This window comes from Lepisma saccharinum, chromosome 1, assembly GCF_977018435.1.
Source record: "Lepisma saccharinum chromosome 1, izLepSacc3.1, whole genome shotgun sequence".
In the NCBI taxonomy this organism is placed as follows: domain Eukaryota; kingdom Metazoa; phylum Arthropoda; class Insecta; order Zygentoma; family Lepismatidae; genus Lepisma; species Lepisma saccharinum.
In genome coordinates, this window is record NC_139229.1 from 145,372,641 (window position 1) to 145,390,758 (window position 18,118).

The 18,118-nt window shown below is 36.2% G+C and overlaps 1 protein-coding gene across 2 annotated transcripts in view; it reads right to left on the bottom strand.

The window, feature by feature from the left end:
• Positions 1 to 17,622, bottom strand: part of LOC146002167 (adipokinetic hormone/corazonin-related peptide receptor variant I-like) — an 80,193-nt gene extending 62,571 nt beyond the window's left edge. For both annotated transcript variants that reach the window (XM_083139891.1, XM_083139884.1), the window contains exon 1: positions 17,127 to 17,622. The gene's annotated coding sequence lies outside the window, so the exon portion shown is untranslated. The remainder of the gene's footprint in view (positions 1 to 17,126) is intronic.
• Positions 17,623 to 18,118: the final 496 nt, after the last annotated feature.

Sequence of the window (18,118 nt, forward strand, 5' to 3'; positions counted from 1 at the left end):
ACACGTGTTTGTCTGCGTGTACTCTTAGATAAATTGATAAAAAAAGCAATATAGTTATAAATCAAAGACTATACCTAATAATATTAATTTCAAAATAAGCTGATAGAAAAAGATATAATAACTACAGTATAAGCTTTTAATTTTTGTTAATTACAAAAAATAAATGTTAAATACAGTAAATAAACTTGGTCCCTTACATTGAAAAAGGAACATAAATTGAGAGTATTTGAAAATAAAATCCTTAGGAAAATATTTGGACCTAAAACAGATGAGGAGACAGATGAGTGGAGAAGGTTACATAATTTGGAAGTACATAATTTGTATTCATGTCCAGATATTATTAGAATGATTAAATCAAAAAGACTTAGGTGTGTAGATCCTGTGGTACAAATGGGAGAGGAAAGAAAAGTATACAGGATTCTTGTTGGGAAACCTGATGGTAAAAGACCAATAGAAAGACCAAAACAAAGATGGAGGGATAATGTAGAGATGGACCAAAAGGAAATTGGTAGGGAAGGAAAGGAGTATATAGATCTTGCTCAGGACAGGGACAGATGAAAGGCATGTGTTGCTGCAGCCATGAACCTTCGGGTTTAAGAAGGCTAGAGAGTTAGTTAGTTATACATTAAATAAGCATAATATTTGAATTGTAAGTAGAGAATATAACAAATGTACAATGCATTGTGCGAAAACTATGTTAACTTTGCATTATAAGCAGAAAATTAAACCAGTTTGCCTTAGAAATACATTTTAAAAATAGCCCAAAATAGCATGCGTAATAGAAAATTAAGAAAACTTTCTGAAGCATAAAAGTACTGACTAGTGCTGAATGAATCAATTACTGTAAAATATTATTCTCTGATTCAAGTAATTTAACTGTAAACATCATCTTTTGTGTGTAAAATATAATTGTTAGTTGAACTGATAAGTACAAATATTAACTTTATACGCCTTGATACACTCTAAATAACATAACTTTGATATATAAATTAGTAACAATTTGTGAAAATTAAGTTAAACTGTAGAATTGTTTTCTTAAATAAATATAAATATAAAGTAAAAATAATAAACAAATAATTCCTTCTTTTCCTATTTAAAGAATGCCAAACAGTGTAAATCAGTTGTTAGTGGCTAAATAACATAAAATTTGAAGGCAGTAACAATATTTTTAAAAAATACTGCTTTTTACCTAACTTTGTAAATTAAATACTAGTACATTTTGTCAAATTATAAATAAAATATACCTATTTCTTTGGTATTTGTACTAAAGTGAAGAAAATATTACTAAAACTTGGCTAGTACAGTAAATCTAAGAGTTTTAGCTTTATTTGTCCGTAACTGGATATAATTGTAACTTGTTAATCTCGCCAAACACAATCTTTACCTCAATTTTGGAAGCTAGCTGAACTTTAGCGTTTCGAATTACATATAGTGAAGGCCTCTATAGTGGAAAAATACACCCAGTCTGTAAAAATTTAGAAATGTTGTCTCCTTGTCTGTCGAACCAGACCAAAAGTGTTCTCAAGTGTTTCAATATATTTCTTAAAATAACTAACTTTTCAAAAAAAGAATACCTTGTGCCCAGATAGCTTAGTTGGTATAGCGTTAGGCTTTTAACCTATCTGTCCAGGGTTCGAGTCCCTGTCTGGACGATAACAATTTTTAAATTTTGTCATCGGATCTTTTGCAACAGTAAGTCGTGAGTAAGCTTTTAAGTTTCTCAAATATCAGCATCTTTAGCTAACAGTACAGCATAACCAGTATTATTATGATAGAAATGTTCTGGTGGAAGAACCTACACCTACTGTAATATCTCTGTGGTATTAACTTACATGCAGCCCATAACTTTTGGGATTGTTTCTCCTCCGTTACATTTCCTGGCCATTTACCCTTAGCGTCGCGATTAGCCTCAGAAGCAAAAAAAAAAAAAGCGAAATCTTATATTTGTTCTTTTTATATCTCTGAAACCACCTATACTATAGAACTACATTTAATGAATTTTGCAGTCTTCCTGTTTGATCTGTTAAATAATCCAGTCAATAAAAATATACTTGCATAGAAAAATATGTTTTTCAGATACTTTAATCGGGTAGTCTGCTTTTGCGTACTTCCTCAGAAATATACACAATCATAGTTCTTTATAAATTTAGCACCTGATATAGAATAAGTCGAAGTCTAGTTAGAGTTGGCCTGTAAGTGCTTCTGGAACATGTAGTTACTTGAAAAGCAAATATTGGGTGTATAAAAAATAGCATTCTTGTGAAACAGTAAAAAATCAACCTCATTTCCTCGTAGCATTAGCTGTAAATGCTTCTTGCAGGTTAACAAAGCTCTGGCGTGTGGGCCTACATCACCTACAATCCTTTGTAAGGTTCGTGTTGTCCTATAAATTGTCGATATACATACTAAATCCCTAGTTACAGCCTAAGGTTTTAGTTTCAATCAGAGAATTTCAGTGATCAGATAGTGATTGTGGCCTCGTATAATAAAGAAAATAGAAATAACCCAAATGTTGATGCACCCAAAAAACCAGTAATACTTCAAAAATACCTTGAAAAAGGCTATAAGACTAAATTATTCTTCTAGCATAGAAAAAAATTTAGCAAGTGGACCTATGGTCCATATAGTCAGTCGTCTGTGAACTTCGTCTTGTCCTGTGAATTGAGATTATATTGATAAATGGTTATATATATTGTTTTAAAAAAAGAAACAATGTTGGTAAGCGTCCAGTTATGGACCCATCGGTAAAGGGATTTCAGTCTTTATAGACACACAATAATTTTCGTTACACTAAAAATTTGGCCTCGTATAAAAGTAAATAGTCGAAATGATAAACATTTCGTGTACTTTATCCAGTAAACCTTAGCTAGAAATACAATAACAGCGTTACAGACATAAAAATTAAGCAAGCTTTGATATTCTAGTAGCACATAATAAATATAAAATATCCTTTAAAATATTCTGACAAATAGTTGTGGGTTATCTGAAATGAAAATTTTCAAGCCCTCTCTCCTGCATAAATAGGCTCTAGAATTCACTAAGCCTCAAAATAATATTGGGTACATAAAATAAAAAGCAGATGGAGAGTGATGCTGATCGCATCATCTCCAAACAGCAAAAACAAAAGTATATGGATGGAGCCCTTCCTGATATATTTAGAAAACTTTACCTAGTATAAAAGTAACAAAATACTCAGCAAACTCTAAAATAAACAAACTTTCCTACATAGCAGGCGTAACCTGACCTAAATAAATACATATAGAAATACAGAACCAAAAATAGCATAGTGGAAATCAGTAAACCCTAATAATAATAATAATAATATATTCTGTGGCTTACATTTTAGCTAAAAGTACTTTTTCTTTAGTGTTTTTTGAAAAAAAAAAAAAAAAATACTAAACTCTAAATTAAAAATTTATAAATGTATATATGATACGAAACAAAATAAATACAAATTAATACATACCCTGCAAAAAAATCAGTAAAAAAGTTGAAAACATCTCTTTGTGCATCCAAAATATAATAACAAATCCTTCCTGACTGGATTAAATTGTGTTATTTGAGTAATAATAAGCCTAAACTTGTAAAATAAAAGGGTAGAAGTTGACAAAATATACTTTTGCATCCAAAATATAATTGAAAACTTTCTTGAATAGACTAAGCCGTCTTACTTTGGTAAAATAAACTTAAAAATGAAAGGGTTAAAGTTGACAAAACACACGTCATGTGTACAAAATCTAATTCACAACACATTTAAATTGTGTTATTTGAGTAAACTTGGAGAATAATCCTGTAAAGTTGGAAATCTCTCTCTCTCTCTCTCTCTCTCTCTCTCTCTCTGTGTGTGTGTGTGTGTGTGTGTGTGTGTGTCCAAAATGTAATAAAAGACACGATCAAATCGTGCTATTTGAGTAAATATTAGGCTAAACTTGAGAAATAAACAAATAAAAGTTGAGAACACACACTTTGTGTGCCGAAAATGTAACTAAAAGTCTTTCCTGAATAGTGTAAATAGTGTTATTTAGGTTAAAAATAGGTATAAACTTGTAAAATAATAAGTTAAAAAGTTGTAAAAATATCATTCTGAGTCCAAAATTTAATAAAAAAATGTTGCCTGAATAGTATAAATAATGTTATTTGAGTAATAATAAGCCTAATAAACAGATAGAAGTTGAGAACACACACTTTGTGTGTCGAAAATGCGACTAAAAGTCTTTCCTGAACAGATTGAATTGTATTATTTTGGTAATAATAAGCCTAAACTTGTGAAATAAACAGATAGAAGTTGAGAACACACACTTTGTGTGTCGAAAATATAACTAAAAGTATTTCCTTAATAGTATAAATAGTGTTATTTAGGTTAAAAATAGGTATAAAGTTGTAAATAATAAGTTAAAACGTAGAAAAAATGTCTTTGTGAGTCCAAAATTTAATAAAAAATGTTGCTTGAATAGTACAAATAGTGTTATTTTGGTAAAAAATTAACTTAAAGTTGTAAAATAATAAGTTAAAAATTGAAAAAATGTCTTTGTGAGTCCAAAATTTAATAAAAAATGTTGCCTGATTAGTACAAATAGTGTTATTTTGGTAAAAAAATTAACATAAAGTTGTAAAATAATAAGTTAAACGTTGAAAAAAATGTCTTTGTGAGTCCAAAATTTAATAAAAGTGTTGCCTGAATAGTACAAATAGTGTTATTTTGGTAAAAATAAAGATAAGCTGTGAAAATGTTTGACATAAAGTCAAAGTTTGGTAAAAAATAAACTCAAAATTAAGTTAAATAGCACACAGTAACATACATTTACTACCTAAATCAATAATCAAAGGGTCCTAGGTTCGTTACCCCGTGATAAAGAAAATGGTGAAAACTGTAGGCCCCGTCCCTAATAGCTCTCCCTTCTTCATAGTACAGATAAAAAAAACCTGCGCTAAAGCGTCCTGTGCCTTGGAGGCAAACCTGAGCGGAATATTAATTGGCGGCGGAAACCGCATAGCTTCAGAGATTTGACCCTTGCTGCGCATTCTCAGACATCCTTTGTTGTCTGGTTGAATACCTCCCCTGCCCTACAGTATTGCATATAGCTTTCCCCTGTTCTTGCGTACTGGTTAACCTTGAAAAAACCGGTTCTGAAAATCTACCGACGCGTTCTCTGATTGGTGAATCAGCTTCTTCCTTTGTTCTGACGTCATTTGACCTTGACCGCTCTTCCCCCAAATTCCTTTCTCCTCTACCTGCGGAGTTCACAGTCTCCTGTCTGGCGTCTGAGATCATCGTCTTTCATACCATAATAACATACATTATTACATAGTACTAATTAATAATATTACATATCGCGGGTTCGAGCACCGGGACCGTCCCCAATCGTAATTGAACCTGTACCTACACCCATTACCTCCGTTCATAGCGGTTCATAAACCATAGAAAACTTATTTTCAATACTATAAACATTAATTATTATAGTTTCATACATTACATACTTTGTAGTAATGAATATGAAAACATATGCATAGCGCTTAGTACCTCTAATTACCTTCTATATACATATTTTTCATAAAATAAATAAATATATATTCATAAAAGTTATAAACATGCAAATACATAAATGTAAAGTACTCTAAGTACATGCAAATGAATTCTAAGTACATGCGAATTAATTAAAACCCGTGCAAATTAGTTATAAGTACGTGCAAATGAATTGCGAATATTAAATAGCGACCGACGTTATCTCACATCGATACTACTGTTGACCCTTCGTTATCTTCTACTTTTCCCCACACTGCCAAGAGGGCGTTCAAAAAGGCATGGAAAAGTAGTCAAGCTTTAAGGGTTAATCACTATCCACGAAATTCAAAGTCCAAAAATCAGCTAGAAAATCAGACAGAAAGGAAACACTGCTGCTTGAATGTAAAGAAATGAAGAAGACAATTGGAACAGTTATGCAAAAGCAATTGCCAATCTGAAACCAAAATCGAAGAATGTTGCACCAGCAAAATAGATGTGACAGCTCACACGCATCCCGAGCAGTGTTCGAAGTGGAAATTGATAGCTGGGAATATGTGAGCTTTAGCCTTGGGACTAGCTGCAGTGATGCTTCTATGTTTGAACATGGGTACAATGGGATAGCTTGGGAGATACTTTGCATAAATTTCCCTCCACTTCGGGCCCGGATGCCGAGTAGAATTTTTTCACTCCACTGCAGTCCATACCTGCAGAGCCAAGTTACTACGTATTACCAGTGGCGGCGATTAGGGAGCATGGGGGCAGTTGTTTCCCACCACTTTTTGTCCCCGCACTATGGCTTTAATGCTAAGCATTGTCTGCCAAGAGAAAGTAAATTGTCCTTGCTCCCCAGTTTTGGCACCCAATCGCTGCTACTGTGTATTATTCTTTTAAAAATTCGAAAGAAACAAAATCATAGGAGCAAGATATATCATTCCGGTAGTGAAATATGGGATTCTGTACTAAAGAACGTAAGAAAGGAGAAATCTCTTATATTTGCAGGATTGTCATCAAAATGGACCAATTCTGCGGAACAGAATTGGCCCATTTTGAATTGTGCCTTCCTGTTCCGTATATATCCTGCCTGCAATCCACACCATAATCCAAACAGCGGAAATGTACCCCCACCAGGAATCGAACCCCAAATCCCTTGATTACAAGGATACTTACTGTCTGGTCCTGGCGCTGATTTAGGTTGATCAGGAATCTCTTCGTTCGTTCGCAGATCTCACTTGAGGCGATTGGTGTTCGTGTTCAAAAGCTATCGACTCATTGAATCTAAATTTTTACTAAGTTCGATCAAGGCCGTCCTCGAGAAAGATAGTATTGTAACTTAATATGTTAATCAGCACTTAAAAAGTGAATCACATGCTGTTTTTATCCAAAGTTCGTACAGTTTGTTGTTCATTTACGCCGCCATCATTTTTTCACCACGTGATACACCCGCAAGTTCAAGGCCCATTTCCCGCCTCTTCTTCCCCTCGATTTTTCAAGAGACCTTACAGGGTGCGTCGAGTGGCCTACTCATGATTTCGATACCGAAGGTTCCCTGCCTGTCATGGAAATGGTGATTTACCCAAATAATTTACGAAATTTATTTGGAAGTAGTTTTTAGTTTTGATTTGGCACACACAGAAAATGTACTATAAAAAACTTTTAGCGACAATACAGGCTTGAACAGGACTCGAACCCGGGTCTACAAACTGAACTACATATCCAGCCCTGGCTTTGCCTGATTTTCCGCTGTCTCTGTTGTCAATTACGTTTGATTTGGCACACACTGAGCTCGGTAGCTCAGTTGGTAGACCCGGGTTCTAGTCCTGGTCGAGCCTACATTTTTCGCTAAAATTTCTAAGTAGAAATTTTCAGGTTTACAATGCAAAATAAAATTGGTTCAGTAGATTGTATTTTTAAAATATTGCAAGATTATTGCACAAGAAACCAAGAGTGTAAGGGAGCAAACTTTTAAGTTTTAACATTTATTTATTATAATTTGGATATTGTTTGATGAACCCTCCTGTATTACAATCTTAGGTGTAAAATGTGGAGCAACGTACGTGAGAGCAATGGAGGGAGCACTTTTTTTTTTAAAGTACTGTAAAATGCTAAATTTAATTTTTAAATAAAGAGTGTCTAAAATATTAAATATTAAAATTGGAAAACTAAGTGAGAGTTTCTGCAATTTTAAATACTAAAAAAAGTCATGAATATATTTATTATTACTTTTAGATGTTAAACAGTGAGGAATGATAATTTACTTTTAAAAGCCAAAGAGGGAGAGGGAATGACTTTTAACTCAAATGTCTGTAGAATTTTATCGATCCCTTTTAAGCAGCCTTTGTTTAAAAGTAACGTCCCATTGCTTCACCGAGTAAAGTAACCGATTGTTTTGGGCAACCTTTTGTAAAAATTGTAAAAAAAATCATTTTTGTTAAGTTTACTCTTCACCCTTCCGGTGTTCGTGATAGCAGTGGCGTCACCAGGTTTTCTGGTGCGAGTGGGTAACGGCTTTTAAAAAATATTTTCTTATTGATATTTCTATTACATGATCCAAACAGTAATTTATTAACTAGTAATAGGAAGTATTGGAGAAGAAATCAATTATACAAATTCAAATGTTGCATTGAAAATGGGTTAAATTGTAGGTTCGATTACATCACACAGCATAATCTGGTAAATTGAAAATTATAACCTAATTCACAGTGTAATGAAAATATTATAATACTTCCACAGATACTACAGACCCTCGTGATCCAGTTGTTGGTACAGAGCGCGCTCTGTAACCAGACAGTGGCGAAGCGTCCTATGAGGCCAGGAGGCCGGGCCTACCCACACCATTACTCTTTTAAAGGTGTCTTTATTAATTTTTTCAAAAAATTAATAAAGAATGCAATGCAAGAGTTTGGAATTTTCATTTATGATAATTACAAAAAAATTCTAAGCCAGTCCAGTATCCGAACTTTCCACGGAGTGAGGCACATTTGCTGGGGCCTCTTCTCTTCACATTCCGTCGTACGGTCGTATATGCGGGAAGCGTAATCTTACGAGTACTGTACGAATGCTTACAACGTGCTCGTGAGGCCGGCCTTGCGGTGTTACCCACTAGGACGAACAGAATATCAGCAACACTGCATTTCCGCCAGGGTTGGAAATTTGTGGTGTACCAGCATTTTATATTAACATTAGCCTGTGTTCGTGCAGAGAGATTTCTATTTCATTTGTAGATTCTCCATATTTTGTACGAAACTTAAGTTTTCCTTCCTTTCATCGACAAGAGTAAGTGAAATTGAAAATTACGGAGTACTGTAATTCTGACTTCGTTTTCTGGTCAGACTGCTGATTGCCTTGTCGATTCACCCAACACCGTAGCGTAAACAAAGTTTAAAAAACTTATATTTGTAAAGTAAGTCTTCATATCAAATTATGTAAATTAAAATGCTAGTTACGCCCTATATTTACAAAGTAGTTTTACTTTCACTGGAAATATAATAATTTATTTTCATAGTGAACGGGGATTCCCTCGCTTGTTCCCTGCCTGTGAAAACTTGCCTCTGCTCACAACACTACAAGGCTCGGAGCGCGAGTACAGCGCTATAGCGCGAGGTTAGTGGCGGTAGAGCTTTGTTTGTGATTCGTGTCGTCTGAGGCGATCAGATTTATGCAAGAACAATTGAGTTCTTAATTGAGTGAAGATGTAATTATCTCTAAGGTAAGACCCCTTTTGTTCTTTCATGTTTCCTTCTTATAACAATCATTTCTAAAATGTTTTCAACTCTATTTTCCTTACAAGTAGCAGTGGCAACTGGCAAGTGACAGCAAAATATGAAAAAATTGAAAGTTGTTGAAACGTTATTTAATGCGTTAACACTGTCGTCAAATAGATATTGCAAGCAGAATTTTTTTTATTCAGCCGACACAAGCGATGAGGTAGGCCGTTTCGTTTGGTGTCGTGTCGTTTGCGCCGAGGGTTCTTATCGGTTCATTTCCGCCGTGATATATGTCAAGACCTTCCTAGGCTGGTTTTCTCACAATCCAGAGTGTCATCACCGCCGCGCGCACGTGTGTTTATGGGCACATAGTGCATAGTGCATAAATTGGACTTAAAACATGACGTTGCACAGCTGTGTTTACACTTAAATGTTAAACCTATCCAGAGAGTCAAATATGACTTTACTTATTTCAAAAGACGTTACACAGGAACACTTGTATCAACTTTATTCCACAATACAAAATACATAAATCAGCATCAGCCTATTAACTATTAATCATTTATACACTACATAAAATCCTCGAAGATCGCCCGAGCTTCTGTACTTCGAAAGAACACACTCAACACGTTTGTCCTTTTGATGTATTGATATTTCCTTCTCTTCACAGCCTATAGACCCAATTCTGCCATCTCAATTGCAGACGTGTTTCTCTTTGTTTCCGCATTTAAGGCTTCAAGCAGCACGTAAACATTGGGTTACCTTTTCCCGATGACTTTGTTAAGCTTTGAATGCCATGACTCAACGACATTATTTGTCCTGTGTCTTTGGTTGCAACAGTTCCACACAGATATTGGAGCATGTTCGTTCTCCAACCACTGTTTCACGAAGTTGTCATTAAACACTGGACCTTTTGATCGAGTGGAGAACTGTCTACTTCTGATTCAGGGGTAAATTCTCCAAATTGCTTATTTAAAGTGGAAATTGCATCCAGAAATGTAAATAAGGGACGGCTTTTCCGCGCGTTGTTTCTATAATGTCCATATTCTCAACCATCTTGTCGTCTCTCTCAAGTCTCAGTTTTACATAAATACTAATTTCCCAATGTATATCCCTCATTATATACTTTCATCTTACATTCATTTACCAATCACCTTCCTTTTCAATCGAAGATAAGCAGCCGCAGCTGGGCAACGTCATAAACACACGTGCGCACGGCGGTAATGACACTCCAGATTGTGAGAAAACCCACCAAGGAAGGTCTTGACATATGTCGCAGCGGAAATGAACCGATAAGAACACTCGGCGCAAGCGACACGGACTCGTTTCGTTTACCCTGAAGAGATAACAAGAGGAGAGGGGCTTTGAGAGTACAGTCACGGACACTGCCGGCTTGTAACGATTCCATTGAAAGTCACTGTATTCATTACAAGCCGGCAGTGTCCGTGACTGTACAATGAAAGGGAAGACTTTTTTTCGGTTTAGGATAAAGAATGCTATGGGATTATTCCGGTTCAAGTTTGGCGTCCTATGTATCCTATTATTACGTAAAGGTGTCTACTCACACGAAGGACAGAACAAACTACAATGTGAAGTATTCACAATGAATGAGAGAGGTCACCTTTACCATCGTTTTTTTTTTTTAAGCTTCCGCCCCGTAGCGGTCATCCTAACACGTTACGAAGCCAGGGGACATGATTGTGGGCATGGCAATGTTTCTTCATCTTTAATTAATTCTCCATACATTCTCATCGTCACGATTAACAGTTCAGAGCAAATGAGACCAAAATATTAAAAATTTAAATTACGTATATTTACTTACACATACAGGTGTCAGAAATTAATTTATCTGGAAAGCCAAGAATGGAAGTAACTACAACCATTCCTTTGGTTAGACAACAAATAACAATGGTGTTTTCCTCGGTGCGAGGAAGTCTTGCTCCAAGAAAAAACTAAATTGGCAACAGTAGTTCGTACCAAACTGACAGTCGCTGAAAGAGCGGAAATCTGTCGTCTGCTCACGGCACAAACGTCACACTGACCTGAAAATTATAGGGTTCTTCTTCCCCTTTTCACCTCAATTGCAAAATAAATAAATATTTTTTTAAAAAAAGTGATGAAGAATTAATAACAGGGCTCGACCACTATTCGTTGGATATTCGCGATGTCTAATGATTGCTAGTTCTTTCTGGAGGTGTGTGCATAAATCACTCAGGGGTTGAGAAAATACAAACAAAAAAAACAACGAAATGAACAAAAATCTAGATCGATGACATCTGGTGGGCGGGAAGGGATAACGTCTAACAGATGTAATTAACGTACTGATAACAACGCTTTTGAAAATGTCCCCCACTGACAAGTAAAGAAGCGGCCTGGAGAGACTTTGAACCACTCTCCATTACATACCCCCCTCCCCTTTCTTTTTTACAGATTCAAGCAACTAATGGAAATTATCGCACTTTTGTGCCTACCCTGCTAGCAACTCTACGCTTCGCCACTGTAACCAGAGATCTCGGATTCGAATCTTCAAAAATGTCCCATCAAGTTTTCATTATCCGTACACTTCCATTTTATTTTTATCACGGAATGACCCTATTATATCTTGAGAGAGATTGGTCAACCTGATTTTGGGTGGGCTCTGGCCTTTGACGACGATCCTGTATGATCGGTTTAGAAGAGCAGGTGCAATAAAAATAATCAATAAAAGTAAACTTTAGGAGGAAACTGAATCATATTCATTATATTTATAGTTACTAAACGTGGTCTCTCTTTTGTCACAAGTTCAATTGAATTTAATTGAATTGTAGTTTTAAGTCTACTATATGCACAAACAGACTAATCGGGACTGCGCAATGTGCTTCCAGCGAGTAACGAACCAGGGACCCTTGCCGCAAGTAGGCCTACATCAAAGTATGTATCTTTTTGAATGTTTACATCCAGTGCTGAGGAATATTCCTTTCTTCAGTGTTTTCAACATTCAAAATTGACGTTTTTATTATCATTAAAATGTACTCTGGTGTTTATTTTAATTTGTATTGACGTAATTATTTTTAAAATAATTGGAAACATTTATGCAGCTTATTATTTGTAAACATCAAACATCGATTTTGGGCAATCCTCTCAAAACAATCTTTCTGCACTTTTCAAGAAATTTTATTTTTTGTGCAAAATTAGTAGGTCTTGTAATTTTGACACATGACGATTATGTACGATTCCTTTCTTTTCTGGTAGATACAACGATATTTTACTCCGCAGTCATTAAGTTTTCAAAATAGAAATGGCAATGGTAGCCTCTATTTGAACTTTTCATGATGTAAAAAATAAGTCAGTAATAATTACACAAAAAGTAGCCTTTCTATAGAGCAAATGTTATAAAATTATCTTACTTCAAAGCAGGGGTGCCCATACCCTCCCCCAAGGCCAATGGCGCACCCCCCAAATCATGTCATCTGTCCTCCCCCAAATCATATCATTGTGCAAAGGTGCAAATCTCCATCAGAATTTTGGAACATTATCGGTTACCAAGAACTTTTGAAAACATTTCCACTCTCGCGAAAATAGTGCTAACATTACCACATTCTAACGCAGAAACAGAAATAATATTTTCAATGTTAAGTGATACAAAAACAAAAAAGATAAATAAAATGAGACCAGAATTATTAAATTCTTTGCTAGTGATAAAATCTTCCCTTAAGGCACGTGAAGAAGACTGCAGGAAATACAGCACCACCAACCAATATCTATCTCTTCACAGCAGCAACAGCATGTATGACTTCAAATAACATAATCAACAGTAAACGACTCACCGTTATTCATAAATTGTGGAAGCATCGAGCAGAAAGATTTGGTAAGAAAATGTGTATATTTTATCTTCTGTCTTGCATGCTCATGAGGTGGTGTTTTTTCAGTCGCTTTACTTGACGTAGGGACATTTGGTCAGTTGTAGGGACATTTTGACTACTTCTGTAGGGACATTGCCGAAAAGTGGTTAGCAACACTGCCCTGGTAGGGAGGGGATAAAGCATGTGCTGTCTCCAAGGCTTCTGCCAATGGTTGAAAACACTCACGTGACGCACGGGAAAGTCTGCTAGCAGAAGGAAAACTAAAAGGGCTCGTTCCGAAAGTTGCACGAGTTTAACGCGTTAAACGAGTTATGGTAACTGTCTGTCCCATAAGTGCTTCCGTGCGTTTCGTGAGTTTCATTATGCTGTCCCAAAAGTCGCATTCCGTGCGTTTCGTGCAAGAACGAGATTCACCAAACGCACGGGCCGGGAGGCTGGTTTGTTCCGTGAGAATCGTCTGCTCCTTGCAGACAAAACGCGTGCTGATGGATTCAAACTGCACTAGTTCGGAAAATGTATTATAATTTTAAGATAGACCGATATGAAGCAACATGCACAAGATGAGTATACCTTGACCGTTCTTAGAATGTGATTAAAATGAGTAACAGAGAGTCCACAGTAGGGTTTATTTTTGCCATAAGGACATTCCTTCCGCTGACGCCATGCGGAAACTTTCTGTAAACAAAACGCTGCGCCTGCGCTTTCGCCTAGAGCGTCCCATAAGTCTGTAAAATAACTGGTTTCACCAGATTTACGAGCCCAGTTATTTTCGTTGAATGCGTTCGTTTTGTTAAGACTTTCGGAACGCACTGTGCCACGTTATATTCTGACACATGCTTCTGACCTATACAAAGAAGTTCGCGAAATATCTTCCTGATAAACACCAAGACCCCAAGGTTGTAATTGCCCACATGCTACTATCGTTAGCCTTTGGCCTCTGTGACTAAGTCCAGTAAAGTTTCTGTAAACAGCTCCGCAAGCGGTTGGTAAAATTCCCTTTCCGAGCCCAGCAGATGTTTGTCGTGAAAACAGCTGCATCAAACATGGATTATTATTTTTCGTTTCAGTTCTCCACAAGTGAGAGAGAAACGGAAAAGAAGCTGTAACTGGGAATGGTATTGACAGGGCTGTAGTCGAGGGTATACCGCGATATATCCTCTGGTTAGCATTACTCACTGGCGTATACTTTCTGCTACAATGCGTATATCTTCTACTTTGGTTTCGTTTAAATTGATTCACGTAATTTGTCCGTTACTCCAATGACGGACGTTATCACTGTCAAATACTTCTGGTTTCATGTGATAGGGAACATAATATCGAGATGGCCCACCGGTTGAACATTTTAAACCTTAGAAATATAAGACGATGGTTGCCAAACCACCTTGCTGCAAATGCAAGAAGAACTCGACAGCACTAAAAAAATCGTAAATAGCATAATAACATGATAAAGAGCTAAGGAAATAGAGAAAAAGTAGAGGACAATGGTTAATGAAAGGAGGAGAGAGGAAAACTATGGAAGAAAGAGAGGAAAATGAAAACGTAGAAATAATACAAAGAAAGTGTAGAGATGTGAAGAAACAGAAAGGGGAGGGTAATGGAATGAAAAGTAAACAAGGAGAAAACAAGCGACACAAAGAGAAGACAATAAAGAATACAGTAAGAATGGAGACAAAAAGCAAAATAAAAATATTTGGGCTTGAGAAGAAAGGGGAGAGAAATTATCCCTATTTTCCACACAAGTTCAATGCTTGTATTTGCGACAGGGTCGTATTCACTTCAAATGCATGCATTGATTGAGACGAAACAGGCAGACACTGTGAAGACTTGTGCAGAGCGGACACGATGTGTACTGTGTTGTGGTGTTGAGTCAGTATGAATGGTTGACATTGAGATCCAAGATATGAAGATAGGTCCTGTGGGATTCGTGTTTTTTTTTTTTTGTTGTTGTTGTTGTTTTTTTGGTAAATGCACTACTGCAACCAAAGATGCGCTCACTGCATGCTGAAATGCAACAGAGAAGCGTATAAATGCTTCTTACAACACTGCACCCGTATTCGAAAAGGGAACGCGTATTTAATCAGAAGCAGTTTACAAAGCATTTGTTTCTTGTGGTCATTAGTGGAACGTTAGCAGTTTTATCTGGACGGAAGCAAAAAAGGTATTAATTTACTCGCAGAGCTAGTAGTTTTCATTCAAAGCCATATATATATACGCGCACGCACACACACGTTACCTGTAACTTTGCAAATCTGTAATAAGTTCGGAAGCAACCACTTCCCCTATAGGAAAGCGAGTATTTCAAGATCTAGGTGTCCAATTTTTATTGCCTGTGACTGTATATGCCTGTAGTAGAAACGGATAGTAAGTTGGACAACTAACAACGCCACTTTACTAAAAGGTATGGGACGAGTCAAAAGGTGATATTTTTAACCGAGACGGTGCCACGCTAGGGGCTATCGAGGAGAGGGGAGGTATCTTGAAAATGTCATTGGTATGGGAGGGGGGGAGTGCGAGTGGCACTTCGTTTGGTAAGTCTCTTAATTACAAAGAACTTTTGAAAAAAACATTTTTTGGTTTGGTCAATGGTTTCAGAATAGGCGCCACTAATCATTTTACAGTTTCAATAGGTCTAACTTCGTAACATGATAATATTTCAAAAAGTTAAAAATAGAAGGTAAAAAACTCCCAAGTTCAATTAGATAATTAATTATTCATAACTGAACAGCATTTCAGTCAGAATAATGTCGTGTCCTGATTGTACAAGTGTTACCTACTAAATTTGTTTATAGAACAACAAATTAAATAATTAAAGATGTACAAATAGCGTATAATCTATGATCAGTGTTCGAAGTGGGGGTTGCGGGAGATGCTGTCTACTGCTATTATTATTGTTTTTATTTTTGTTATTATTATTATTATTGCATTACTAATACTACTACTACTACTACTACTACTACTGCTCCTGCTGCTGCTGCTGCTGCTGCTGCTGCTGCTGCTACTACTTATGTTATTTTAAATTACATACATTTGTAATTTCCATATTCTGTACATCTATATACAATTTGTATAACTGTATACTTAATTTATATAGGACAAAAAAGCTGGTTATTATAGTTAGATAATCAGTGTAAGCTTAAGTGTAATAGTTGCTGTAACTTACGGCCTGTAAGTCACAGAAAACAATACTTTTTGTTATAAAATATCTCTACAATTTCACCATTCGAATAAACATCAACTCTTTCCAGAAATCTCAGGGGGAGGGCACTGCGGACGCCCATGGATGCTATCCCCCTCAGTTAAGAAAATTTTCATAACGCATCCCCGCAGCAGCTGGAATAATTTGCATAAGCATCTACTGTATTGTCTCCATTGCATTGCATTGATGTAAATATTTGAGAAGCAAAGATGGACTTCTTTGCACGGGAATGAACTACATACTCTGATAACTACATAAATATGCTGTGAGAAGGGAAATGTTTATTTTACGTAATACGTAAGTGTAGTTTTTAAATCAAAGTTTGGGTTATATTCACCATTTTAACACCAGAATGCTAATTTATATACCACTTTCGATCCCGAAATGTGCTCAGCTTTTGTATCAAAATCTTGATTTTTTTTTTTACCATAAATATGTGGATGTCTATTTATATTGACTATCAGTTTCACAATATTTCCATGCGATTTCAGAGAATGTACTTATGACATTTGAAAACACGAAAAGCGAAAAGTTTCTTGCTTTATGACGTTTACCTTTGGGAAATATGTGTGTTACGAATGTTGTGGGGGATAGTATAGAATCATCCCTGACAGGGATGAAAATTTTCCTCTATTTCCATAGATACTTGGGTGTAGTTTGGGAGGGGGGTAATTTGTATCACACTTGTTAATTCGCGCCCTGGTTTTAGCATCTTCCCTCGTATCAGATTATTTTAAAAGAACGTTTATTTTGGTAACACCCTCCCCAAAAACACGACACTGATTGAAATGGAACCTCAACCAGAAACATAACAGTAATTCCTAGAGGCAAATCAGAGAAAATGAAAAGTATATGATAGAAATGAAGAAACACTAACGTACCTTAGAAATGTTCAGTGTACGCTTCTTATTGTTTTCTTTCCACGTGCTTTCAAGTCACTTCCTCACCGTGAAACATCACTTTTCTTCCTGCTATCCTCTTCCGAACACAATCACATTCTCACACGTTTTCCAGCACCAAAACAACCCTAAAACTCACAGATACTTAGCGAAAAAAAATATTTTCTTTAGAGAATAGGATTCTTAAAACTGATAACCGTCACAAATTTTCCCCGACTCTTGCGAAGTCCAGTCCGCTCGACCTCCGTGGGTCAGTCATTCTGCGCAATGTCACGTGGTTCCCAAGTGATTCTCACACTTGACATCCCTATCGACACAATTGTTTCATTTACAAACCTTATTTCTCGAGAACGACGCATATGTCTTCGGTTGTTTTCTCACTTACAATGCCTCGCAAGAGGTTTTCATTCATGTTTTGTTTCCCCGGTCTCCTGAATTCATTACAATAACTGAAGTTGACTGACCCAGTTTTATTCCACGTTCTGGTTCCAGTGTCGCAGCGTTTAATGTATACAGTGATAAGACGCTTAAAAATAAGTAAAAAGCTCCTCATCAATAGTTCTCATGGCATGATTGTCTTTGTTTTTCGCCTTGTGGAAAGTATCATCACATGCAAGAAGTGTGATATAAGTTGTGAATTCGTGAAGTGTTGATAAAGCAGCTGTTTTTCCCATGTGAAATTCCACATATCTGCTGTTTGTATTCTCATGTACAACACGTAAAAGAAGTTTCAGATATTGTCTAAATCTACTGTTCACGGAACACACTTTCTTTCCCGATATACGTAGTGTATGTACATCCTGAAGCCTAATTTTGCCTGAAGCCTTCCTCTTTCTCTATCCCTTTCTCTTAATCTATATTTCTCTGTCACCCACCCCCCTCTCTATTCGTCTTCTCTTCTCTCAAATTTTCCCCCGTTTACGTTTCTCCTCTCTCTTTCTCTCTCTCTGAGTGTGTGTTTGTCTCCATCTCTT